Genomic DNA, 26,888 nt, shown 5'->3' with positions numbered 1-26,888 from the left:
CTCTGAGCTTCTGTGTCTCTACCTGTAAATAATCATAATCCAAGACCCCACCTTATAGTCTTCCTGTGGAGAATGAATTTAATCACGTGGGCAGAGGCTGGAGCCTGTATTAAGTGTTTGATTTACAGATGTATCAAACAAACAAAAAGTGCTCAACTGTCCAGGCACGATGACTCATGTCTGTAATCCCAGCACTTTGAGAGGCTGAGGCGGGAGGATCGCTCAACTTCAGTAGTTCTAGACCAGCCTGAGCAACACAGGGAAACCCTATTTCTACAAAAAATTTTTTTAAAAATTAGCCAGGCATGGTGGTGCACACCTCTAGTCCCAGTTACTTGGGAGGCTCAGGTGGAAGGATTGCTTGAACCTGGGAGTTCGAGGCTGCAATAAGATGTGATTGCGCCACTGCACTCCAACCTGGGTGACAGAGTGAGACCCTGTCTCAAAAATAAAAAGGCCAGCTGAGTCTCAGAGGGGTGAAGGAACTTGCCAAAAGTCGCACAGCACCCGGATCCAGCCTGCAAGCGTTTTTGAGACATTTCCTGAAACTTTAACCCTTTGGAAGCTGGGGAGGAGAGATTCCAAAAGCCAGGTTCTCCTGGGAAGGAGCCTGCTGCTGCATTACTTTGCTGTTTTGGGGGAGCTGACCTTTGCCAATGCATAATCCTTGCCGAATCAGCCCGCAGTGGCCTGTGATCGCAAACAACAGCAAGTGGTTCCCTGGTGGAGGTGGCGGTACCACCTTTGCTCCAACCCACTCCCACTCTCTGCTCTTCTGTTGATATCAGCACAGCTGTAGGCAGGCTGATTTCTGGAGCCTCAAATGGGGCAGAGTGCCCGGCACTTCCCTGCCTCCAGCCATTGGCTGCTGCCGGTCTGCCTCCTCTGGGGCACCCTTTCTCTTTCCCTCTCATTCTCCCTGGCACACAGGGAAATCTCATAAGGACCTTCACTATCTGGCTTCTACCAGTCTCTCTGAGTTCTGCTCCTGGGTTCCCCCTGCCCACTGGCCTCTGGCTCTTTGAGGTCGCCACCCTCCCTCCAGCCCCAGGGCCTCTGCACTTACTGTCCACTTTGTCGGAATGCTCATATTCACATTTTCCCATCATTCAGGGGTCACTCAAATATCACTTCCTTCTAGACGTGTTCCCTGACTATCTTCTCTAAACCAGATTTCCAGTCCCTCCCTGTGACCTCATCCTATTTATGCAGATCCCTATCTGTTGCACTCTTACTCATCTGCGTGTTTATTTCGGCCTCCCCCAGTTGGATGGAAACCGTGTGAGGGCAGGAACCTGTCCCGCTTGGAGGAGCGGCATCCCCAGGGCTGCAACCAGTGCCTGGCACACCCGTTCAGGAAACATCTGTCAACTGACTGACGGCTGGGCTTACTATTATTATTATTATTATTATTATTATTATTATTATTATTTTGAGATGGAGTCTCACTCTGTCGCCCAGGCTGGAGTGCAGTGGTGCGATCTTGGCTCACTGCAACCTCCGCCTTCCGGGTTCAAGCAATCCTCCCTGCCTCAGCCTCCCGAGTAGCTGGGATTACAGGTGCCCACCACCATGCATGGCTAATTTTTCTATCTTTTTTAGTAGAGACAGGGTTTCCCCCTGTTGGTCAGGCTGGTCTTGAACTCCTGACCTCAGGTGATCCACCCACCTCAGCCTCCCAAAGTGCTAGGATTACATTTGTGAGCCACTGCACCCGGCCTTGGGTTTATTATTATAAATGTGAATTGTGTTTTCTCCTAAATTGGCTTGTGAGGATGAAGGCCTTTTTCCATGCTCAGCATCGGCATCTAGGGACACTCCTCAGATGGGCCACAAGAGTTCAAGCCTGTTAAGGAAAAAGAAAAAGGTCGGGCGCGGTGGCTCACGCCTGTAATCCTAGCACTTTGAGAGGCCAAGGCAGGCAGATCACCTGAGTTCAGGAGTTCGAGACCAGCCTGGGCAACACGGTGAAACCCTGTCTCCACTAAAAATACAAAAAATTAGCTGGGTGTGGCGGCGTGCACCTGTAGTCTCAGCTACTCTGGAGGCTGAGGCAGGAGAATTGCTAGAACCCGGGAGGTGGAGGCTGCAGTGAGCCGAGATCGTGCTACTGCACTGCAGCCTGGGCAACAGAGTGAGACTCCATCTCTAAAAATAAATAAACAAATAAAGAAATAAATAATAAATAAATTTTTTTTCCCCGCTGTCTCTGTCAGCAAAGATTGGAAAGGCACTTACTTCTAAGATGCCCAGCCTCATGCTGGAAGATTCTGGGGCCCAAAAGGCCCAAGCCCTGGGCTCTGAGGTTCCCAGCTTGGGGGCAATTGCAGCCAGTCACTCTCAGCTCCCTGTGGTCAGGACTGGGCTAGCTGAAACAACCTAGATACGAGGTAAGGTACAGCCTGGGATGGGGACATAGAAAGGTTTCTGGAAGAGGGGGTGCTGCAGGGGCTTTGAAGAATGAATAGGAGTTGGTCTCACAGGGAAGAGTATTCCAGCACAGGAAACAGCTTTAGGGGATTGGGAGAAGGAGAAGTGTGAGAAGTAATCAGGGACATTTACATAACACTTTCCTGAGGACAGATCACGTTCACACCCACCTGCTTGTTGGAGCCTCAGGATTACCTTAAGAGGGAAGGAGGAGGACCACTCCCATTTTACAGTTGAGAAAAATGAAGCACAGAGACGCTAAGATGTGTACCTAAGGCCACAGAGCTGGTAAATGTCAAAGCCAGGCCTAGATACCTGCCTGCTTCTCCTGAAGGGGAATTCTTATTAATAGAGGGACAAGGTTGCTTCTGATAGGCTGCGGGAGCTGGGGGGCCGTGGGGGAGGGAGGCGGGGGGAAAGGGAGGGAAGAATCTGATTGGCCGAGGAACTAAAAAGTGGAAGTAGTTGGTAGGGTGGGCAGACAAGCAAAGTCTGATTGGCTGGAAAGTAAGATATGGAAGTCTGATTGGGTGAGAGTTAAGAGAGTAGTTTAATTGACCAAGGCAGACTCTGATTGGCTGGAAAGTAGGTTATGGACGTCTGATTGGGTGAGAGTTAAGAGAGTAGTTTAATTGACTAAGGCAGACTCTGATTGGCTGAGGGGTTCGAGAGCAGCGTTTAGTTGAGGGAGGGGGAAGAGGGCAGAGCCTAGTCGGATGAAAAACAGGAGATTGGGATTTGATTGACTGAGGGATATAAAAGCATTTAATTGGCTGAGGTGTGGGAGGGTGGAATCTGATTGACTGGTGGAAACTCAGCATGAAGTTTCCCCGGGGGTGTTAGCAATGTCATTTCTGCTCTCCTTCACAAATCCCGTGTCTCTGGGCCCTGCTAGAAGGAGGTGGAGATTAATCCCCGAGGACTATGGGGAAATGGAGGCAGGTGTGTGTGGAGGAGGGGAGGGGGCTGGGTCACTCCAAGCAAAGGCCAGAGAGGACACTTCCCCAGCCATACCTGCTGAGAAAGAATCTTGTTCTCCACCTTCCATCACGCCTCCTCCAGAGTGACCACTAGGATTTATGCCCCAGAAGGGTGAGGTGTCACCCAGCCCCTCTATAATTCCCAGGGAGGAAGGAGGGGTCCTCCTCATTTCTTCCCCCTCCCCAGCAGCACCCCTTCTCCCCAATCCTCCCCCTTCCTAGGGAACCACACTCTCCATCTCTCTAGTTTCTGATGACAAGGACATTTTCTCCCTCCACGTGCCTGCCCAAAGGCATCTTCTTGCACCCACTGAGTTTTTTTGTTTTTTGTTTTGAGACGGAGTCTCGCTCTGTCACCAGGCTGGAGTGTGGTGGCATGATCTCGGCTCACTGCAACTTCTGCCTCCTGGGTTCAAACGATTCTTTTGCTTCAGCCTCCCGAGTAGCTGGAACTACAGTCGCACACCACCACGCCTAGCTAATTTTTGTATTTTTAGTAGAGACGGGGTTTCACCATGTTGGCCAGTATTGTCTCAATCTCTTGACCTTGTGATCCTCCCGCCTCGACCTCCCAAAGTGCTATTGCTATTGTCTTCCTCCTCCACCAGGAGCTTCTCTCCCCTCTCTTCCTCTACCCCTAATCTTCCTGTTTTACTGTCTTTATCTCTCTTCCTTCACCCTCCTCCTTCTCTTCTACTCACTCCATTAAAAACTCCAGCCTAGGCCATGCGCGGTGGCTGATGCCTGTAATCCCAACACTTTGGGAAGCTGAGGCTTGAGCCCAGGGCAACATAGTGGGACCCTCACCCTATCTCTACAAAAAAATTAAAAAATCAGCTGGGCGTGGCGGGGAGCACCTGTAGTTTTAGCTACTTGGGAGGCTGAGACGGGAAGATCGCTTGAGCCCAGGAGGTCGAGGCTGCAGTGGACTATGACTGCACCACTGCACTCCAGCCTGGATGACAAAGTGAGACCCTATCTCAAAAACAACACAAAACCTCTAGTCTAAATGATGCCCAAGTGGAAAACCTTGGAGTTACATCCAGTCTGTCAGCAAATCCCATCAGCTCCACCTTTTATTAAACAAATCCCAAATTCTACTACCTTTCACAACTCTCAGTTCCTTCAGGGTTGGGTAGTGAGGCAGCAAGCTCTTGCTCTCCCTTTACTCTGTTCATGATATTGCAGCCAGAGGAAGCCTGTTAAAACCTCCTAGAGGATACCCCTTCTCTGCCTAGAACCCTGTATGGCTCCCACCTTCCTCAGAGTAATAACCTAAGCCCTCTCAGTGGTCCCCCAGGTCCTAGACAACCTGTCCTGTCATTTCCCTCCATTTATCTCCTCCCAGTATATCCCTCACTCACTCTGCTCCAGCTTCACTGACCTCTTGACTGTTCTTTAAAGCATGGTCCAGCCTCAGGGCCTTTACACAGGCTGTGCCCTCTGCTTGGAATGCTTAAGATCTCTGTTCAAATATCACCTCCTCAGAGAGGGCTTCCACATCTCCTTACCTTGCTGGGTTTTGTTCCATAGCACGTATCACATAGAATATACACTTTTAATTTATGTGTTTCTGTTTATTCACTGCAGAGCAATGCCTGGCACTATATGCAAACTTGGCATTTGTTGAATGAATAAGTGCTGTGTGACAGCTGGGGCTGGGGACAAGGCAGAGAAAGAGAAAGATCCCTTTTACCTGCATGGAGTTTATAGCCCTATCCAGGGCTAAACAAATCATTCCAAAAGCCAGGTGCGGTGGCTCACGCCTGTAATTCCAGCACTTTGGGAGGCCGAGGAGGGTAGATCACCTGAGGTCAGGAGTTCGAGACCAACCTGATCAACACACTGAAACCCCATCTCTACTAAAAATACAAAATTATCTGGGTGTGGTGGCGTATCCCAGCTACTTGTGAGGCTGAGGCAGGAGAATCGCTTGAACTCGGGAGGTGGACGTTGCAGTGAGCCAAGATCACATATTGCACTCCAGCCTGGGCAGCAAGAGCAAGACTCTGTCTCAACAAAACAAAACAAAACAAAACAAAACAAAACAAACAAAACAAAACAAAACAAAAACAAAAAAAATCATTCCAAGAGCAATTTTGCTGGGAACGAGGACACACAGGGGCTGTGGCTGGATTGAGTATGGGCTGGAACTGAGCCCAGTGACTGGGGAAGCCCTCAGAAAAAATGGCCTTAAGCAGGAGTTAGTTGGGTGGGTGAGAGGAAGATAATTCCAAGCAGAGGGAAGAGCATGTGCAAAGGATTTAAAGTTGGAGAGATGGTTTTGATGGGTTTGGCAAAAATGGTCCCAAATGGCTTGTGTGTGGATGGGGAGAAGGAAAGTGGCCAACACATGTTAGAAGGGGCCATTTAACACCCCACTCGCCTCTCTCTCCCTCCCTCCCTCCCTCTCCTTCCTTCCTCCCTCTCCTTCCTTCCTCCCTCTCTCCCTCCCTCCCTCCTTTCTTTCCTTCCTTCCTTCCTTCCTTCCTTCCTTCCTTCCTTCCTTCCTTCCTTCCTTCCTTCCTTCCTTCCTTCCTTCTTTCTTTCTCTTTCTCTTTCCTTTCTTTCTTTCCTTCCTTTCTTTTTCTCTTTCTTTTTTTTTCTCTCTCTCCCTCCTTCCTTCCTTCTCTCTCTCTCTCCTTTCTTTCTTTCTTCTTTTTTTTGAGACAGAATTTTGCTCTTGTTGCCCAAGCTGGAGTACAATGATCTCAGCTCACTACAACCTCTGCCTCCCAGGTTTAAGTGATTCTCCTGCCTCAGCCTCCCGAGTAGCTGGGATTACAGGTGCACGCCACCATGCCCGGATAATTTTTTGGTATTTTTAGTAGAAACGGGGTTTCACCATGTGAGCCAGGCTGGTCTTGAACTTCCGACCTCAGGTGATCCGCCTGCCTTGGTCTCCCAAAGTGCTGGGATTAGAGGGATGAACTGCCATGCCCGGCTGAATTGCTTTGTTTGAAATCTCTGATATCACCTGTTCTGTTTCCACTTTTCTGCCTCACTGTTTCTGTGTCCCAGGAGGCTGATGTATATGGACCACTCAATGACCTTCTTTGTCTTGTGGCTTCCAGTTGGGTTGAAACAACAGGGAGCTATAGCAGGCATTGGAGGGAGGGAGAAAAGTGAGGTTGGGGTATTTGTAACTCATCTTTCCATGCAGGCTGGCTGTGTCCCTCCACCAGAGGTTCAGAACTCTTGACAGGTGGACCTCTTTGCATAGCCCTGTCTGGTTCAGGTTCTAGCAACTTTAGTTCCTTGGCCCCAGGTCCTAGGGATGGTAACTAATTTCAGCTGTTACTAGCCCCATGGTGAGCTGCGCTATCCCTTTGAAAATAGTGCTTTTTATTAAATTCTCTTCAAATTACCCTACTTAAGTGTTCCGTCTGTTTCCTGCCAAGTTCTTTTTTATTTTTACTTTAATTTTTTTTTGAGATAGAGTCTTGCTCTGTCACCCAGGCTGGAGTGCAGTGGCGTGATCTCAACTCACTGCAAATTCCACCTCCCAGGTTCAGGTGATTCTCCTTCCTCAGCCTCCCGAATAGCTGGGACTACAGGTGTGCACCCCCATGCCCGGCTAATTTTTGTATTTTTAGTAGAGACAGGGTTTTACCATGTTGACGAGACTGGTCTTGAATTCCTGAGCTCGGGAGATCTGCCTGCCTTGGCCTCCCAAAGTGCTAGGATTACAGGTGTGAGCCACCATGCCTGGCCCTCTTTTGTTTTAAGAGACAGGGTCTCACTCGGTTGCTCAGACTGGAGCGAAGTGGTGCAATTGTAGCTCATTGAAACCTCAAACTCCTGGGCTCAAACAATCCTCCCACCTCAGCCTCCTGAGTAGCTGGGACTACAGGCAGGTACCACTACACCTGACTAATTTTTTATTTTTTATAATTTTATAAAAAATTATTTTTTGTAGAGATGGGGTCTGGCTATGTTGCTCAGGCCGGTCTCAAACTCCTGGACTGAAGCAATCCTCCTGCTTCGACCTCCCAATAATAATAATACATATAATTATTTATATATATTATTATATTATATTATATATTATGTATTATATTATATATTTTATATATATATTATATATATATTTAATTGAGGTGAGGCCGGGCACAGTGGCTCATGCCTGTAATCCCAGCACTTTGTGAGGCTGAAAAGGGTGGATCACTTGAGGACAGAAGTTTGAGATCAGCCTGGCAAACATGGCAAAACCCCATCTCTACTAAAAATACAAAAAAATTAGCTGGATGGGTATCACAGGCATGTAATCCCAGCTACTTGGGAGGCTGAGGCATGAGAATTGTTTGAACCCAGGAGGTGGAGTTTTCAGTGAGCTGAGATGGCACCACTGCACTCCAGCCTGGGCGACAGAGTGAGACTCTGTCTCAAAAACAAACAAACAAACAAAAAAAAAAAACAACAATTTGAGGTGAAATTCACATAACATAAAATTAACCCTTTAAAGTGTAGAATTCAGTGACATTTAGTGCATTCACAATGTTGTGCAACCATCAGCTTTAACTAGTTCCAATGTTTTTGTCACCCCAAAAGGAGGTCCTAGAACCACTCCCCCGGGGTATGGACTTCTCTCTCCATCCCTTCTGCCCCAGCCCCTGGCAACCACTACCCCACGTTCTGTCTCTGTGAATTAACTTAGTCTGAATATTTCATGTAAATGGAATAATGCACTATGTGACCTTTTGTGTCCGGTTTCTTCCACTCAGCACAATGTTTATGAGGCTCATCCACATTGCAGCATGGGTCAGGGCTTTATTTATTTTTATTTGTATTATTTTTTTTTCAGACGGAGTCTCACTCTATCGCCCAGGCTAGAGTGCAGTGGTGCGGTCTCAGCTCACTGCAACCTTTGCCTCCCGGGTTCAAGCGATTCTCCTGCCTCGACCTCCTGAGTAGCTGGGATTACAGTGCCCGCCACCATACCCAGCTAGTTTTTGTATTTTTAGTAGAGATGGGATTTCACCATGTTAGGCCAGGTTGGCTCGACCTCCTGACCTTAGGTGATCCACCTGCCTTGGCCTCCCAGAGTGCTGGGACTACAGGCAAGAGCCACCTCGCCTGGCCTTTATTCCTTTTAATGACTGAGTAATATTCCATTGTATGGATGGACCACAATTTGTTTATCCATTCATCTGTTGGTGGAATTTGCGTTGTTTCTGTCTTAGGCTATAATAAATCATGCTATCCTGAGCACTCCTCTACAATTACATATGAGTACCTGTCTTCCTTTCCCTCCCTCCCTCCCTCCCTCCCTTCCTTCCTTCCTTCCTTCCCTCCCTCCCTCCCTTTTTCTTCCTCCCTCCCTTTTCTTCCTCCTCCCTTCCTTCCTTCCTTCCTTCCTTCCTTCCTTCCTTCCTTCCTTCCTTCCTTCCTTCCTTCCTTCCTTTCTTTTTCTTTCTCTTTTTTCTTTTGAGACACGGTCTCATTCTGTAGCCACGCTGGCATGCAGTGGTGCAATCTCAGCTCACTGCAATCTCAGCCTCCCAGACTCAAGCTATCCTCCCACCTCAGCCTCCCAAGTAGCTGGGACTACAGGTACACATCACCATGCCCAGCCAATTTTTTATATTTTGTAGAGACGAAGTCTTGCCATGTTGTTGCCCAGGCCAGTCTGGAACTCCTGGGCTTAAGCGATGCTGTCTTGCCTCAGCCTCCCAATGTGCTGAGATGACAGCTGGAAGCCACCGTACCTGGCAAGTACTTGTTTTCAGTTATTGTGGGTACATACCTAGGAGTGGAATATCTGGGTCCTATGGTAATTCTGATTAGCTTTTTGAGAAATTCCCAAACTGTTTTCCACTGCGGCTAAACCATTTTATGTGGCCACCAGCAGGGTATGGCGAGATGCCTCTTCTTTTTATCTTTGACTCCCTGCCATGACCTGCCACGTCCACTCCCAGACAGCTTTCTACTACCATTTCCCAAGTCCAGCCGCAGGCTCCACTTCATCCCCTTACACTTCAACCTCACCCCACTGAGCCCTGGGCAGTGCCAGGCTGAGGGCTCTGGTGGCATGGGAATTGCACAGTTCTAGAGCCTGGATTCCTTGACATCTAGGTGCAAGTAATGGTGCCTATTACCACTCTTCTGCAAACTCCATCTCCAGCTCTGTGCTGCTGCCTGTCCGCTATAAATGTAGCTATGGCCGGGCGCGGTGGCTCAAGCCTGTAATCCCAGCACTTTGGGAGGCCGAGACGGGCGGATCACGAGGTCAGGAGATCAAGAGCATCCTGGCTAACATGCTGAAACCCCGTCTCTACTAAAAAAAAATACAAAAAACTAGCCGGGCGAGGTGGCGGGCGCCTGTAGTCCCAGCTACTCGGGAGGCTGAGGCAGGAGAATGGCGTGAACCCGGGAGGCGGAGCTTGCAGTGAGCTGAGATCCGGCCACTGCACTCCAGCCTGGGCGACAGAGCAAGACTCCGTCTCAAAAAAAAAAAAAAGAAAAAAAAAATGTAGCTATGATCTCTGAGGTCAGGAGTTCGAGACCAGCCCGGCCAACATGGCAAAACCCTGTCTCTACTAAAAATACAAAAATTAGCCGGGCGTGGTGGCGTGAGGCTGTAATCCCAGTTACTCAGGAGGCTGAGGCAGGATAATTGCTTGAACCCGGGAGGTGGAAGTTGCAGTGAGCCAAGATCGCGCCACTGCACTCCAGCCTGGGTGACAGAGCAAGACTCTGTCTCATTCAAAAAAAAAAAAAAAGGCCAGGTGTGGTGGCTCATGCCTGTGATCCCAGCACTTTGGTAGGCCAAGGCAGGCGGATCACCTGAGGTCAGGGGTTTGAGACCAGCCTGGCCAACATGGCGAAATCCCGTCTCTACTAAAAATACAAAAATTAGCTGGGCATGGTGATGTGCGCCTGTAATCCCAGCCACTCGGGAGGCTGAGGCAGGAGAGTCGCTTGACCCCGGGAGGCGAAGTTTACAGTGAGCCAAGATTGTGCCACTGCACTCCAGCCTGGGCAACAGAGCGACAGAGGGAGACTCCATCTTAAAAAAAAAAAAAAAGGTGGCTGTGATTCCCACTTCTACCCTCCCCTCCTCTTCTCTGCCTACCTCCCTCCTGAGTGATCTCACTGACCTACTGCCATGTCATCCACTGTCTTCCCAAGGCAGGTGATTCACAGATGCACTTCTCAGGAGGTGCCCTCATACTGAGCCCAGCCACCTCCTGGGTGTCTCCCTGAATGTCATCCCACGAGACTTTTAGACTGAAGGTTACCCATGATTTCCCAATCTTTTCTTAACACTGTCAACATTTGAGGCTGGATTATTCTTTGGGGGTGGGGGTGTTCTGTGCATTGCAGGATGTTGAATAGCATCTCTGGCCTTCACCCACCAGATGTCAGTTGCACCACCCCCAATTCTCCCACCCCTACCTCCGCCCCCCACCCAGCAGTGTGATCTCCTGATGTTGCTAAACATTCCCTGGCGGAAAACTGTGCTCTGCTGGGATGGCCCCAATCAACTGCAAACTCAAACAGCTGATGTTTGTCCAGCCTGTGCTCTGTGCCAGGAGTGGGGCTGAACACCACCTCATCACGTGGGCTTCTCCTGTATTTTATCCATAGGGAGATGGAGGCTCAGAGCAGCCATGTGACTAGCGCAAGGCCACACATCCACGACGCCCACTCTTAGTGCTATCGACCCTTTCACTTACTCCTCTTTCCTGGTCTCCAGCTCTTTGAGAGCAGGGAAGGCAGGCAGATGCCTTCTTTTCCTTCTCTCTTCCCTAGAACCCCGTATTTAGCCAGTGGCCAACAGAGATGACCTCCGGGACCTCATCCTTAATCCCCTCCTGGGTCTCAGCTATCCCCACCCTTTGTCTCTGTCCCCTGCAGCCACTGCAGGGGTCCCTCTCAAACTTCACTCTATGTGAATCTTTGCATTTTCTAAAGTGCTAGTAAGTTCTGCCTTGGCCAGAATTATTGGCAAAACAAAATTCATATCCCTAAAAAATAGGCTTTAATGCTGTGTTATGAATTAAAAAATTAATAAAAATAAGCTCTTCCTCAGAAGTAAAAAAAAAATTATAGATACATATAAATATAAATAATTATTTTTTAAAGTTCTAGGAGTTGGGAGAATGGCTTGAGCCCAGGAATTTGAGACTAGCCTGGACAACATAGTGAGACCCTATCTCTAAAAAAATGAAAAAAATATTAGCTGGGTGTGGTGGCATGTGTCTGTAGTCCCAACTACTCAGGAGGCTGAGGCAGGAGGATGGCTTGAGCCCAGGAGTCATCCCAGCCTGGATGATAGAATGAGACCAATCAACTAACAGGGGGCACCTCCCCTACTCAAGCGCCATCCATGGCTCCCCACTGCCCACCAGATCAAGACCCAGCCATTCAAACTGGCCTTCACAGTCAACTCCTGCATCCCTCCAGCCTCCACACCTCTCACACTCCAAGGCCAGGGAAAGCCACCTGCTAAGTCACACCCTCCAGTTTCTCTGTGCTTGAGTCCTACCCCCTCTTCTGCACTTGTTGAAATCCAACCTCTCCCTGCAGTCCCAGCTCAAATGTCACATCTTGCACGTCGCCTTCCCTGACCTCATGTCTGCCTCCTCCAAGCAGCAAAACTTCAATTACTTGTGTCTCCTCTTCTTCACCTGGAGACATGCCCCACACCTTTCACGCCCTCTTCCCAAGGGCCCAGCACCAAGTGAGAGAGTATTATTGGAAAAAAAGAGGGATAAGGAAGTCTTCTAAGTTTACCACCTGCTGGGGCAAGTGGAGATTCTTGTCTTCTCATCTGTCTGTCCACTTGCTGAGGTCAGCCACACATCCACCCACCGACCCAGGAGGACAGACACATCCAGAGGCGGAGCTGACTTTGTCTGGACACATTTGGAGCAGATGGGTGGCCAAGGACAACATCCTGGCCGGAGGATCAAGGTGTCTGGCAGTGGGTGGGGAGGAGTGGTGCGCGGGGAGCAGAACCAGTCTGGTGCTGCTTGTTGAGGCTGGAGGTCTTCCTGGAGGAAGAGGGTGTTGCAGGCTGCAGATCCTCCAGGGGTGGGTGCGGGGGAGAGGTTAGGCTCAGGATCCAGAGAGAGGGGAAGGGCTGGTTCCCAAGGGCTGGGGGAACCAGAGAATTCCTGAGGGCTCCAGAGGAGGCTTCTGGAGGGGTCAGTGGGGCCCCAGGGGTTGATGGTTTAGGGATCGCTGTCCAAGCTTGGGAGCAAACCTGGAAGTAAGGGCCATGGGGGGTGTTGGTGTGGGAGGAGTGTGGTCCAGAGCTGGACTTGGGCGCTAATGCGGCCCAGCAGCGGCAGGAGGGCGGGGAGCCTGATAGTTTGGGACTTATCGGTGTCCAAGTCTCTGTCTCTCTCCGTCTCTCCATCTCAGTCTCAGTCTCTTTCTCTTTATATCTCTCTCCACCCCTCCACACGCCTATTTCTTGTTCCCCTCTTTTCTGGGGGAAGCGCTGGCGTCCCCGCCCAGAGCCCTGCGGGGGCCCGGGGCGGGGTATCCGGCGGGGCGGACCCCTTGGCGCGGCCGGGCGGGGTTAAAGGGTTGGGCCGTGGGACGGCGCGGTCAGATCCCAGGTAGTGGCGCCGGTGGATCCGGATCGAGGGCAGGAGGCTAAGACCCGCGGGTGAGTGCGCGCGTGATGGGGGCTGTAACCCGAGCGCAGCCGCGACGCTGCTCTGCAACCCGAGGCTCGCGAGGTTTGGTGCTGGCCGGGCGAGGGCAAAGGTCTGCGCGCGGCGTCGGGGGGAGCGCAGCCAGCCACGGGGATCCCCCAGGACCCAGGACGGGGCTGCATGCCCGGGGCACTCGCGGGGAGAGGGGCACGTGGGTGTGTCCCCGACGTTTGCTGCATTTGTGCGGTTTTTTTTTCTTCTGTGTGCGCCTGGGAGTCCTAGGCGCATCCTTTTCCCTGGGTTTCTGTGATAGGGAGAGGGCCTCCAGAAGACCCCTCTCGTGGTCAGGACATCCCAGATGGGTCCAAGCCCCCCCCCCCGGGACGCCTCTTTGGGGCTGAATGGGGATTCGCCGTGAGATTTCACCACTGTACGTTGTCTTGAAGGGGAGGCTGTACGTTCAACCAATGGGGTTAGGCGTGTGGTCCAACTGCTATCGGGGACCCTCTGCCCATCCACGCCAGACGCGGAGCCCCTCTATGAAAAGACGGTGTTTTTCTGGCGCCCAGAGTTGGCTCTGAGGGTTGTGTGAGGTCCTGGGGTTGGTCCCGGGTGATGTTCGTCTGATAGATGCTGAAAGGATGATGTTTTCTGGTCTCCTAGGGACCTGGCGCAGCCTGGGTATGCAGGGTGGCCGAGGCTGGCCACCTGAGGAGTCTCAGGCTGGAGAGGACCAGGCTCAGGGCATCTCACCTCGTTCATCTGCCCGCTCACCCCTAATGCATGCACTCATTGTGTGTCTCTCACCGCCCCGTAGGCAAAGGAGATGGCCAGGGCTAGCCCCGCACCCAAAATTCCTCCTACCCTGTGCCCCTTGCCCCACCCCTTATTTCTGGGTCCTGGAGTTGTGCCCAGCCAGGGTTGGCAGCATCAAACTCTTCCTTGAGTAACTCCAAACCCCAAAGAGGAGGAACCTCCCCAAATCTTCCCTACCACCCTCATTTCACAGGCAAGGAAACTGAGGGCCAGTGTCCAGTGGGAGACACCCAGTGTCCAGTGGGAGAGCTGGGATTTGAAAACAACAAGCCCTGTTTGACCCCAAAGTCCCGGGCCACTTTTCGACGTCCTGGGCATCACCAAATAGCCCAGCTTGGGTTTCTGAATGGTAACATTAACTCTGGCCTGGTGTCCGGTGGTGACCCAGGTTGGTATCTGCAGAGGGGCTTGGATGACTTGAGAGGCATTCAGGGAATGGGACCCATCTCTCCTTCCCTTCCTTCCTTCCTTCCTTCCTTCCTTCCTTCCTTCCTTCCTTCCTTCCTTCCTTCCTTCCTTCCTTCCTTCCTCCCTCCCTCCCTCCCTCCCTTCCTTCCTTGTTGAGACAGGGTCTCACTCTGTTGCCCAGGCAGGAGTACAGTGGCATAATCATAGCTCACTGCAGCCTCGACCTCCTGGGCTCTAGCAATCCTCCTACCTCAGCCTCCTGAGTATCTAGGACTACAGGCATGCACCACCACTCCTGTCTAATTTTTGTATTTTTAGTAGGGATGGGGTTTCACCATGTTGCCCAGGCTGGTCTTGAACTCTTGGGCTCAAGTGATCCACCTGCCTCAGCCTCCCAAAGTGCAGGGATTACAGGCATGAGCCACTGTGCCTGACTCATCTCTCCTTGTTGATAAACCTTGGACCTGATTCTCCAAACCCCAGATGGCCAGGTCACAATAATGAACATGATGGCAGCACCAACAGTAATGAGAGGTATCATTGATCAAAGGCTTACTGTGTGCCTGGAAGATTGCAGCCCCGTGAGGTGGGTAAATAGGGCTTCTGTCTTAATGGATGAAGAAATCGAGGCTCAGAGAGGTGCAGACACTCACCCGAGGTAACACAGCAAAGAGGCAGAGCTTTATAGAATCTTTTCTGAGGCTCATGTCCAGGTGTGGCCATACTTGGGATGGTGGGCAGAAACAATTACAGTCCTGCAATGGTCTAGATTATTAGGTTTTGAAACTTCTTTTTCTGCCAGGATCCCCTTTGGGCCAAGGAAATTTTTAGCAAAAGGTTTGAATATGATCAAAGCTGCGATAGGACTGTCTCCTTTACCCCATTTGCCAACTCGGCCCTGCCCTCATTAGTCATAAATGACTCTGAAGCTCTTTCTCAGAACCTTAGAAATTTAGAGTGCTGAGTGGAGACTCAAGACCTAGAAGCCAGGCTGGGCACGGTGGCTCACACCTGTAATCCCAGCACTTTGGGAGGCTAAGGCTGGAGGATGATTTGAGCCCAGGAGTTTGAGAACAGCCTGGGGAATATAGGGATACCCTATATTAATTTTTTTTTTTTTGAGATGGAGTTTTGCTCTTGTTGCCCAGGCTGGAGTGCAATGGCGCGATCTCGGCTCCCTGCAACCCCTGCCTCCCCGGTTCAAGCTATTCTCTTGCCTCAGCCTCCTGAGTAGCTGGGATTACAGGCATGTGCCACCACGCCCAGCTAATTTTGTATTTTTAGTAGAGATGGGGTTTCTCCATGTTGGTCAGGCTGGTCTCGAACTCCCGACCTCAGGTGATCCTCCTGCCTTGGCCTCCCTAAGTGCTGGGATTACAGGTGTGAGCCACCGTGCCTGGCCCTTTATTAAATTTTTTAACAAAAGAATAAAAAAAATTAGCTGAGCATGGTGGCAGGCGCCTGTAGTCCCAGCTACTCAGGAGGCTGACGTGGGAGGATCACTCAAGCCCAGGAGGGGGAGGCTGCATTGAGCGAAGATCACACCACTGCACTCCAGCCTGAAGGACAGAGCAAGACCCTGTCTAAAAAACAACAACAACAAAAAACCCCCCAAAAAACAAATAACAACAACAAAACAACTTAGAAGGCCCCTCTCAGCTCCGGCCTTCTGCGGTCTGGCACTTTGGGGGAATGTATGAGTCTCTGGGGTAAGCCAGCCCTCTGATGTTGAGGAAGTCAAGGTGGTACCATGAATCAGTGTGGATGGGAGCAGGCTGCCTTGACTAAAGGCTTGGAGTGAAAAGGAGGGCTGGGATGTAGGGTGATGGGGCCAGCGTTGGGGTGCTCTTCTGTCAGGCTCCTGGCTGGTCCCAGCCCCTGCAGTTCAAGAAGAGGCACGTATCTGATACCTGGCGTCGGCCTGGGTCCATGCCCTGCATTCCTTCTTGGGAGCCCACACACCTTGTATAACAAGTCCTTAGCTGGTGAATGGCTGGGCCAACCTGACAAACCGGCGCACCCTAGGCGTGGGCCGGGACACAGAGTCAGTCACTGGCTTTCACCACCGCCAGATCATGCGGGCCCCGGCAGGGCAGGGCCACCTCTGCCAAGGCTGGCCTGCTGGATGAGATCGGGGGCTGGTGTAGGTAGGGAGTGGGCATGCCAGCTGCCCACAGCATTCTGAGGGTGCCACCTTTGAACTGCTCTCACTTCTATCAAATAGCAATAATAGGAGTAGTCATCATGGCTAACATTTTGTGAGCTACGTGACAAGGCCTTTCCCTACCTCATTTCACTGAGCCGTCCTAAACAACCTTAGGGGTTAGGTCCTGTTACTATCAACCCATTTCACAGATTGGCAAAGGGAGGCTGATGGCAGGGACTGGGTTCACCCAAGGCTGCTAACAACCTAGGGAAGAGGAGAGCTGAGATTTGAACCCAGGCCTGTTGGAGTCAAAAGTGCACATTAAATTAAATTAATTTATGTTTTGAGATAGGTCTTACTCTGTCCCCCAGGCTGGAGTGCAGTGGTGTGATTTTGGCTCATTGCAACCTCCGCCTCAGCCTCCCAAGTGGCTGGGGCTACGGGCATCCACCACCATGCCCAGCTAATTTTTTTGTTTTTGGGAGAGACAGGGTTTCATCATGTTGCCCAGGTTGGTCTTGAATTCTGACCTCAAGTGATCCTCCCTCCTCGGCCTCCCAAAGTGCTGGGATTACATGCATGAGCCACCGTGCCTGGCCTGATTTTTTTGTTTTTTAGTAGAGATGGAGTCTCACTATGTTGCACAGGCTGGTCTCAAACTCCTTGGTTCAAGTGATCCTCCCATCTTGGCCTCCCAAAGTGCTGGGATTATGGGCATGAGCCACTTCACCCGGCTGATACCTTTCCTCCATTAACTAACTCCATAGTTTACATTAGGATTCACTCTTTGTTTTGTGCAGTAAACTAATGAATTTTTATAATTGATTAAATTTTTTTGAATGGGTGACATGTGCTCATGGTATAGGAAACCAAAAGGACTAGAAAAAGTGGACAGTAGACTTAAGTTTCCCTTCCACCCTTGCCCTGAGTTCCTTCAGGCCCTCTCCAGAGGCTGCCACCATTTCTCCTGGGTCCTCAAAGCTTTCTCTCTCTCTTTTTTTTCTTTTCTTTTCTTTTCTTTTTTTTTTTTTTTAGGATTACCATTTATTGGTAACAAACATTAAGTTTTACTTACATACCATGGGGAGAAAAATTCCAGCGTGAACAATGAATGGAGGCAGTACTTAACTCGCAGGGGTACCAGGCTTTCCATACGGACCACACACAGAGCCTCAGTGCACACACTTCTTTTTTCGTTTTTATTTTTTTGAGATGGAATCTCTCTCTGTCACCCAGGCTGGAGTGCAGTGGCACGATCTTGGCTCACTGCAACCTCCGCCTCCTGAGTTCAAGCGATTCTCCTGCCTCAGCCTCCCGAGTAGCTAGGACCACAGCACACACTGCCAAGCCCATCTAATTTTTTGTATTTTAGTAGAGATGGGATTTCACCATGTTGTCCAGGCTGGTCGCGAACTCCTGAGCTCAGGCAATCCGCCCCACTTGGGTCTCCCAAAGTGCTGGGATTACAGGTGTGAGCCACCACGCCCGGCCCAGTGCACACACTTCTGTGTACAGTAACACAGCATCAAAAGCAACACAGCTATATAGAGAAACATAGGTCATTTTTTTTAGCCCTAATGGAGATGTAATTAACAGTATCGAGCACTCTGGAAAATCAGCCTGCAGGTTTATGTGAACTACATGGCGATCATATCCTGTATTGTAGTGAAAGCTAAGTGCTCAAGAGTCGTATGCATAGATACACGATTTTTAAAAATAATATTTAAAATGGAGATCAAAGTTCATTTAAGTCCTATTTGCATTAACAAAAATGAAAATAAAATAAAAATGGAACCAAATGATCATCTAAAGTTTTAAATTCCTAAATTGTCCAATTTGTACAACTGTGGGAAACTTATTCAAGATTTTTGAAAGTCCAGGACTGTTTCAGCTGAACCAGAGGGCACACAATTTGCATCACTGAAATGGTCCTCGGTTAGTCAATGAAATAAAAATGTCTAACCACATACACGTGGTTACGATCTTTGTTGATTAGATTATTGATAAAGTCAGTTTCAGGGAAGTTTCCAAACTATGCAATATAACTAGATACAGATGAGAAACTCTCAAATTAAAATTTTATATAGTGTCATTGGGCACGGTGACTCACGCCTGTAATCCCAGCACTTTGGGAGGCTGAGGCGGGTGGATCACGAGGTCAGGAGTTCAAGACCAGCCTGGCCAAGATGGTGAAACCCCGTCTCTACTAAAAATACAAAAACTAACTGGGTGTGGTGGCGCATGCCTGTAATCCCAACTACTCTGGAGGCTGAGGCAGACAATTGCTTGAACCTGGGAGGCGGAGGTTGCAGTGAGCCAAGACTGTGCCATTGCACTCCAGCCTGGGTGACAGAGCGAGACTCTGTCAAAAAAAAAAAAAAAAAAAAAAAAAGAAAGAAAGAAGGAAAGAAAGAAAATTTTATATGGTATCATATCTCTTGAGCTCAGGAGTTTACGGCTGCAGTGAGCTATGATTGCACCACTACACTTCCGCCTGGGTGACACAGCAAGACTCTGTCTCTAAAAGAAAAACTGTGACAACGAAGGAGTCTAAATTTCATTTAGAGCAACGTGGGGAGCCATGGGAGAATTTTGAGCAGGGGAGGTTCATGATCTGATTTAATGTGAGGAAGATCCCTCTGGCTGTGTGTGCAGAATGGATTTCTTGCAGGGAGAAAGGATGGAACTCTGGGGACCAGTGGGAAGGGGCCACTGCAGTGCTGACCTGATGTGGGTTGGGATGATGGGGATGGAGAAGGATGAATGGATTCTGAAGATGTTTAGGATGGACAACTGGCAGGACCTGGCAACAGATTGGTTGTGGCTGAAAGAGGGAGGAAGAGGGTGAGGTGAATCTGAGGGTCTAGGAGATGTCCCCAGGGCGATGTTCAGGAGCTGGCTGGACCTGGCAGTGTTGGACACTGAGACATGGGAATTGCCTTTGAGACAGGATTGCTGAAACCACGGGAGGGGTGAGATCCTCAGGATTGTGGGCACAGAGGAAAGGGGAGACAACGTGGCTCTAAGAAGCCCCAACATTTACAAACTGGGTGAAGAAAGAAGGGCTCAAAGCAGACTGAGAAGGGGACTGTTTTTTGAGACAGAGTCTCACTGTCTCACCCAGGCTGAAGTGTAATGGCACGATCTCGGTTCACTGCAACCTCTGCCTCCCAGGCTCAAGCGATTCTCCTGCCTCAGCCTCCTGAGTAGCTGGGACTACAGGTGCCTGCCATCATGTCCGGTTAATTTTTGTATTTTTAGTAGAGACGGGGTTTCGCCATGTGGGCCAGGCTGGTCTTGAACTCCTGACCTCAAGTGATCCACCCGCCTCGGCCTTCCAAAGTGCTGGGATTACAGGCGTGAGCCACTGTGCTCAGCCAGAGGAGGGGACTTTTTGAGGCTGAAGTGGAGGATGGGCAGGAGTGAGTTCCTGAAGGGCTTTGGATGTCAGGTTGAGGGGAGTAGGGAGCCATGGAGGGTGTTAGAGTATGGGAGTCACAGGCTGTTAGAAAGGGGATTGCGGTGGCTGGGATGGGAACTAAACTGCAGCCAGGTGGCACCTGGGGGTGGATGTGATGATTCACATGACCCCTGTTGGCTGAATATGTTGACTTCCTGTCAGCACTTTTGAGCCTGCCAAGATGAGCTTTGGGGCCCACACCCCCTGACTGGGCTGCAGGTGAAAAGGTCACACTGGTGTGGACCCAGAGATGATCTTTTTATAGTCACCCCCAGGTACAAACAGGGAAACTGAGGACCAGGCCACATAGCCAATCAGTGAGGAGGCAGACATAGAATCCAGATGTTCATTGTGTATGTTTGTGTCTGTGTGTGTGTGTGTGTGTGTGTGTGTGCACAACTACAAGCATGCATTTAAAAAGAAAGTCTTGGCCGGGCACGTGGCTCAAGCCTGTAATCCCAGCACTTTGGGAGGCTGAGGCGGGCGGATCACGAGGTCAGGAGATCGAGACCATCCTGGTTAACATGGTGAAACCCCGTCTCTACTACGAATACAAAAAAATTAGCCAGGCTTGGTGGCGGGTGCCTGTAGTCCCAGCTACTCAGAAGGCTGAGGCAGGAGAACAGCGTGAACCCAGCAAGCTGAGCCTGCATTGAGCCGAGATTGTGCCACCGCACTCCAGCCTGGGCGACAGAGCAAGACTCTCACATCAAGTCCCTCCCTTCACTTAGGTCTCTGCTCCCAGACCCCTCCTCCAAGAAGCCCTCCTGGACCACCTTTTCTAAAGGGATTGTTCCCCATTCCCTTAACCTGCATATGAGTTTCCTGTGGCTGCTGTAACAAAATGACCACAAACTCAGTGGCTGAAGACAACGCACACTTATTCTCTCACAGTGCTGGAGGCCAGAAGTCTGAAATCCAAGTATTGGCTGTGCTCTTTCTTTTTTTTTTTGGAGACGGAGTCTCGCTCTGTCGCCCAGGCTGGAGTGCAGTGGCCAGATCTCAGCTCACTGCAAGCTCCACTTCCTGGGCTCACGCCATTCTCCTGCCTCAGCCTCCCGAGTAGCTGGGACTACAGGCGCCTGCCACCTTGCCCGGCTAATTTTTTGTAGTTTTTAGTAGAGACGGGGTTTCACCGTGTTAGCCAGGATGGTCTTGATCTCCTGACCTTGTGATCCGCCCGTCTCGGCCTCCCAAAGTGCTGGGATTACAGGCTTGAGCCACCGCACCCGGCCTCTTTCTTTTTTTTTTTAATTAATTCTTCTTCTTCTTCTTCTTCTTCTTCTTCTTCTTCTTCTTCTTCTTCTTCTTCTTCTTCTTCTTCTTCTTCTTCTTCTTCTTCTTCTTCTTCTTCTTCTTCTTCTTCTTCTTCTTCTTCTTCTTCTTCTTCTTTTATTATTATTATTATTATTATTTTTGAGACAGAGTCTCACTCTGTCACCCAGGCTGGAGTGCAGATTGGGTGATCTCGGCTCACTGCAACCTCCGCCCTCAGAGTTCCAGTGGTTCTCCTGCCTCAGCCTCCCGAGTAGCTGGGATTACAGGTGCCTGCCACTGTGCCTGGCTAATTTTTTGTATTTTTAGTAGAGATGGGGGTTTCACCATCTTGGCCAGGCTGGTCTTGAACTCCTGACCTCGTGATCAGCCCGTCTTGGCCTCCCAAAGTGCTGGGATTACAGGCGTGAGCCACTGCACCCGGCCTGGCTGTGCTCCTTCTGAAGGCTCTGGGGGAGGGTCTCTTCCTTGCCTCTTTCAGCTTCTGGTGGTTCCTTGGCTTGTGGACGAATCACTTGAATCTCTGCCTCCATCCTCACCATCCTCACATGGCCTTCTTCTCTTCTGCATGTCAAATCTCCCTCTGCCTTTTTTTTTCTGAGACAAGGTTTCACTCTGTCACCTAAGCTGGAGTGCAGGGGTGTGGTCTTGGTGCACTGCAACCTCTGCCTTCCAGGTTCAAGCGATTCTTCTGCCTCAGCCTTCTGAGTAGCTGGGACTACAGGCACCTGCCACCATGCCCGGCTAATTTTTATATTTTTAGTACAGATGGGGTTTCGCCATGTTGGCCAAGCTGGTCTCGAATTCCTGAGCTCAAGTGATCTGCCCACCTCAGCCTCCCAAAGTGCTGGGATTAAAGGCATGAGCCACCATGCCCAGCCTGCTTCTTTCTTATAAGGGTTGCATTTAAGTCTCTCCTGGAGAATGTAGGATCATCTCCCCAGATCAAGATTCTTAATTTGGCCAAGTGCGGTGACTCACGCCTGTAATCCCAGCATTTTGGGAGCCTGAGGCAGGAGGATCACTTGAGGCCAGCAGTTCGAGGCCAGCCTGGGCAACAATAGTGAGACCCCCATCTCTACAAAAATTAAAAATATTAGTTGGAGTGATGGCACATGCCTGTAGTCCCAGCTACTCAGGAGGCTGAGGCAGGAGGACCACTTGAGTCCAGGAGGTTGAGGCTGCAGTGAGCTGTGTTTTTGTGTCACTGCACTCCAGCCTGGCCGACAGAGCGAGACCCTGTCTCAAAAAAACAAAAAAATCCTTAACTTATTTGCATCTGTAAAGAAGACTCTGGCATATAAAGTCACATTCACAGGTTCTAAAGATTAGGAAATAGTATCTTTCGCGGGGTTATGATTCAATCTCTACCCTCGCTCCACTTGTCCTCCTTCATGACATGTGTACTTATATCGCATTGCATTGTGTCTGTAATTGGTCTGCTTTCTCAAGAGCCAGGGCCATGTCTGTCTTGCTCACCATCATATCTTCAGTGCCTAGAACCGAGCTAGACACATCGCTAGGGCTCAGAAAGTATTTGCCCACTGCATGCTAAAGAAATGTCTGTAAGAGAGCTTAATGTGCCGGATGTGGTGGCTCACGCTTGTAATCCCAGCACTTTGGGAAGCCAAGACAGGTGGATCACCTGAGGTCAAGAGTTCAAGACCAGCCTGGCCAATGTGGTGAAACCCTGTCTCTACTAAAAAATATAAAAATTAGCCGGGCATGGTGGTGCGCGCCTATAATCCCAGTTACTTGGGAGGCTGAGGCAGGAGAATTGCTTGAACCCGGGAGGTGGGTGTTGCAGTGAGCCAGGATCACACTCCTGTACTCCAGCCTGGGCTACGGTGCGAGACTGCATCTCAAAAAGAAAAAAGAAAATGAAAACAGCACTTAGTGAAAAGTTCTAATTAGTAGTAATTATCACTAGCTGGCTTCACCAGCATTGCTAGAGATAATCATTACCCATCATTAAACTGGTATGGAAAGAAATACCACTGCCAGGCGCGGTGGCTCACTCCTCTAATCCCAGGACTTTGGGAGGTGGAGATGGGAGAAATGCTTAAGGCCAGGAGTTCAAGACCAGCCTGGGCAATATAGTGAGACCCCCCCCCCCCACAAAAAATTAAAAAAGTTAGCTGGGCATGGTGGTACATGCCTGTAGTTCTAGCTACTCTCAGGAGGCTGAGGTGGAAGGATCCCTTGAACCCAGGAGTTCAAGGCTGCAGTGGGTTATGATCGTATCACTGCACTCCAGCCTGAGCAACAGAGCAAGACCCTGTCTCAAAAGAAGAAAAGGGAAATAAATACTCACAGTTGCTTCCTATGGAGCAGGTTACCTGGAGTTGCCTGTGTGAGAAGCAGCCCAGTTGCACATCAGCATCTCGAGTTTGGAGCTTCTGCCTGGGACCTGTGACTTCCTTGTACTTCCATTTGGGAAGCTGCTTCCTCCTCATCCCTATCCCTACTCTGGGCTTTCCAAAGGAAATATCACTTACACCAGCTGGTCTGTATTTTTTTCAGAGATGAGTTCTAGCTGTGTTGCCCAGGCTGGAGTGCAGGGTCTGTTCACAGGTGTGAACATAGAGCACTATAGCCTCCAACTCTTGGGCTCAAGTAATCCTTCTGCCTCCGCCTCTTTAGCAGCTGGGATTACAGCTGCTGCCACAGTGACTCGTTTTGTGTTTTTAAAATTTTTAGGCCGGGCGCGGTGGCTCAAGCCTGTAATCCCAGCACTTTGGGAGGCCGAGACGGGCGGATCATGAGGTCAGGAGATCGAGACCATCCTGGCTAACATGGTGAAACCCCATCTCTACTAAAAATACAAAAAAACTAGCTGGGTGAGGTGGCGGGCGCCTGTAGTCCCAGCTACCCAGGAGGCTGAGGCAGGAGAATGGTGTAAACCCGGGAGGCTGAGCTTGCAGTGAGCTGAGATCTGGCCACTGCACTCCAGCCTGGGTGACAGAGCGAGACTCAGTCTCACAAAAAAAAAAAAAAAAAAAAAAAAATTAATTGTGGCAAAATACATACACCATGAAATTTACCATCTTAGCCTTTTTTTTTTTTTTTTTTTTTTTTTTGAGATGAAATCTCGCTCTGTCACCCAGGCTGGAATGCAGTGGCACTATCTTAGCTCACTGCAGCCTCTGCCTCCCGAGTTTAAGTCATTCTCCTGCCTCAGCCTCCCAAGTAGCTGGGGCTACAGGCAATCACCACCACACCCAGCTACTTTTTGTACTTTTAGTAGAGATGAGGTTTCACTATGTTGGCCAGGCTGGTCTCGAACTCCTGGCCTCAAGTCATCCACCCGCCTTGGCTTCCCAAAGTGCTGGGATTACAGGCATGCACCACTGCACCTGGCCATCTTCGCCATTTTTAAGTGTACAGTTCAGTGACATTAAGCAAATTCAGTGTTGTGCAACCATTCCTACCATCCATCTCCAGAATTTTTTCATCTTTCCAAACTGAAACTCCATCCCCATGACACACTAATTCCTCATTCTCCTTCCCCTGCACCCCTGGAAACCCCTATTTGACTTCATGTTTGTATGAATTTGACTACTTCAGGGACCTCATACAAGTGGAATCATACAGTATTTGTCCTTTTGTGATCGGCTTATTTTTTTTCTGTTTTACTTTTTTCTCTTTATCTTTCTTTCTTTTTTCATTTTTTAAAATTTTTATTATTATTATTATTATTATTATTATTTATTTATTTATTTTTTGAGACGGAGTCTCGCTCTGCACCCACTGGGTGCAGTGGCTGGATCTCAGCTCACTGCAAGCTCAGCCTCCCAGGTTTATGCCATTCTCCTGCCTCAGCCTCCCGAGTAGCTGGGACTACAGGCGCCCGCCACCTCGCCCGGCTAGTTTTTTTGTATTTTTTTTAGTAGAGATGGGGTTTCACCATGTTAGCCAGGATGGTCTTGATCTCCTGACCTCGTGATCCACCCGTCTCGGCCTCCCAAAGTGCTGGGATTACAGGCTTAAGCCACCGCGCCTGGCCTTTTTTATTTTTTATTTTTATTTTTTTGAGACAGAATCTCGTTCTGTCACCCAGGCTGGAGTGCAGTGGTGCCAATCTCAGCTCACAGCAACCTCCGCTTCCTAGGTTCCAGTGATTCTCCTGCCTCAGCCTCCCAAGTAGCTGGGACTACAGGCACTCGCCACCATGTCCGGCTAATTTTTGTATTTTTAGTAGAGATGGAGTTTCACCATGTTGTCCAGGCTGGTCTTGAACTTCTGACCTCAAGTGATCTGCCCGCCTCGGTCTCCCAAAATGTTGGGATTACATCCCTGAGCCACTTCACCCAGCCAAGAAATTTCAATTCTGTGTGGAAAATGTGGTTTGGCGTTGGCTTTCAGAAGAGCTTAGCGAGGACTGGTGTGGTGGCTCATGCTTGTAATCTCAGCACTTAGGGAGGCCGAGGCAAATGGATCACTTGAGATCAGGAGTTCAAGATCAGCCTGAACAACATGGTGAAACCCTATCTCTACTAAAAATACAAAAAATTAGCTGGGAGTGGTGACGGGCACCTGTAATCCCAGCTACTCGGGAGGCTGAGGCAGGAGAATCACTTGAACCCAGGAGGTGGAGGTTGCAGTGAGCCAAGTTCTTCCCTTTGCACTCTAGCCTGGGCAATAGAGTGAGACTCTGCCTCAAAAAGAAAAAAAAAAAAAAGAAAAGAGAGCTAAGCTAGTCTGAACCCTTAGTGGAGGGCACTATTGGCAGGGGTGGGTGGGGCTGAGGGTTCAGGGGAGCACCTGGAGTACACACCTTTAGCTGTGATGCCTGAGGAGATAGCCGTACAGAGGGAAGAACCCTCAGCCATTGGTACTGGGGGGAAGGAAAGAAGAGAAGAGGACCCAGTCATTTTCAGGAATCTCCTTGGGGTGATCTGAGATTCTTGGTCCCTCAAAGTGACGGTGATTGAGGGTGGCCCTTGGCAGGGCCTTGGGGGAATCCCTGCCGGCTTCTGTCTCCATTGAGTTTGAGAAATTGAGCCGGGATTTAGCTTCTTCATCTGGAAAATGGAGTGAATGATAATACCTACCTCTGAGGACTGGTGTATGATTCTGTGTTGGTCCATTCTCTCATTACTATAAAGAAAAGAGGTGTCATTGGGCTCATGGTTCTGCAGGCTGGATGGGAAGCATGATTCTGGCATCTGCTCAGCTTCTCAGGAGGCTTGAGGAAACTTACAATCACGGCAGGAGGCAGAATAGGAGTAGCTGCATCACTTGGCTGGTGCAGGAGTAAGAGTGAGGGACACAGGAGGTGTTGCACACATTTTTTTTTTTTGAAACAGACTCTTGCTCTGTTGCCCAGGCTGGAGTGCAATGGTGCAATCTCGGCTCACTGCAATGTCTGCCTCCCAGGTACAAGCGATTCTCCTGTCTCAGCCCCCCGAATAGCTGGGATTATAGGCACCTGCCACCATGCCTGGCTAATTTTTTGTATTTTTAGTAGAGACAGGGTTTCACCATGTTGGCCAGGCTACTGTCAAACTCACGACCTCAAGTGATCTGCCTGCCTCAACCTCCCAAAGTGCTAGGATTATAGGCTTGAGCCACCGCGCCTGGCCGGTGCTGCATACTTTTAAACAACGAGATTCCAGGCTGGGAGGGGTGGCTCATGCCTGTAATCCCAGCACTTTGGGAGGCCAAAGCGGGCAGATCGCTTGAGGTCAGGAGTTTGAGACCAGCCTGGCCAACATGGCGATACCCCGTCTCTACCAAAATATATTTTAAAAACTAGCTGG

The 26,888-nt window shown here is 49.9% G+C and overlaps 1 protein-coding gene across 1 annotated transcript in view; it reads left to right on the top strand.

Annotated features, from left to right (window-relative positions):
- The first annotated feature begins 12,896 nt into the window (after window positions 1-12,896).
- The window catches only part of LOC104661016 (cytochrome P450 4F22), a 44,010-nt gene continuing 30,018 nt past the window's right edge, over window positions 12,897-26,888 (top strand). Inside the window, 1 exon segment of the mRNA XM_010361521.2 lies at window positions 12,897-13,032. The gene's annotated coding sequence lies outside the window, so the exon portion shown is untranslated.

Source organism: Rhinopithecus roxellana, chromosome 8 (genome assembly GCF_007565055.1).
Source record: "Rhinopithecus roxellana isolate Shanxi Qingling chromosome 8, ASM756505v1, whole genome shotgun sequence".
NCBI lineage: Eukaryota > Metazoa > Chordata > Mammalia > Primates > Cercopithecidae > Rhinopithecus > Rhinopithecus roxellana.
This window is presented reverse-complemented; position numbering and strand designations above follow the sequence as displayed.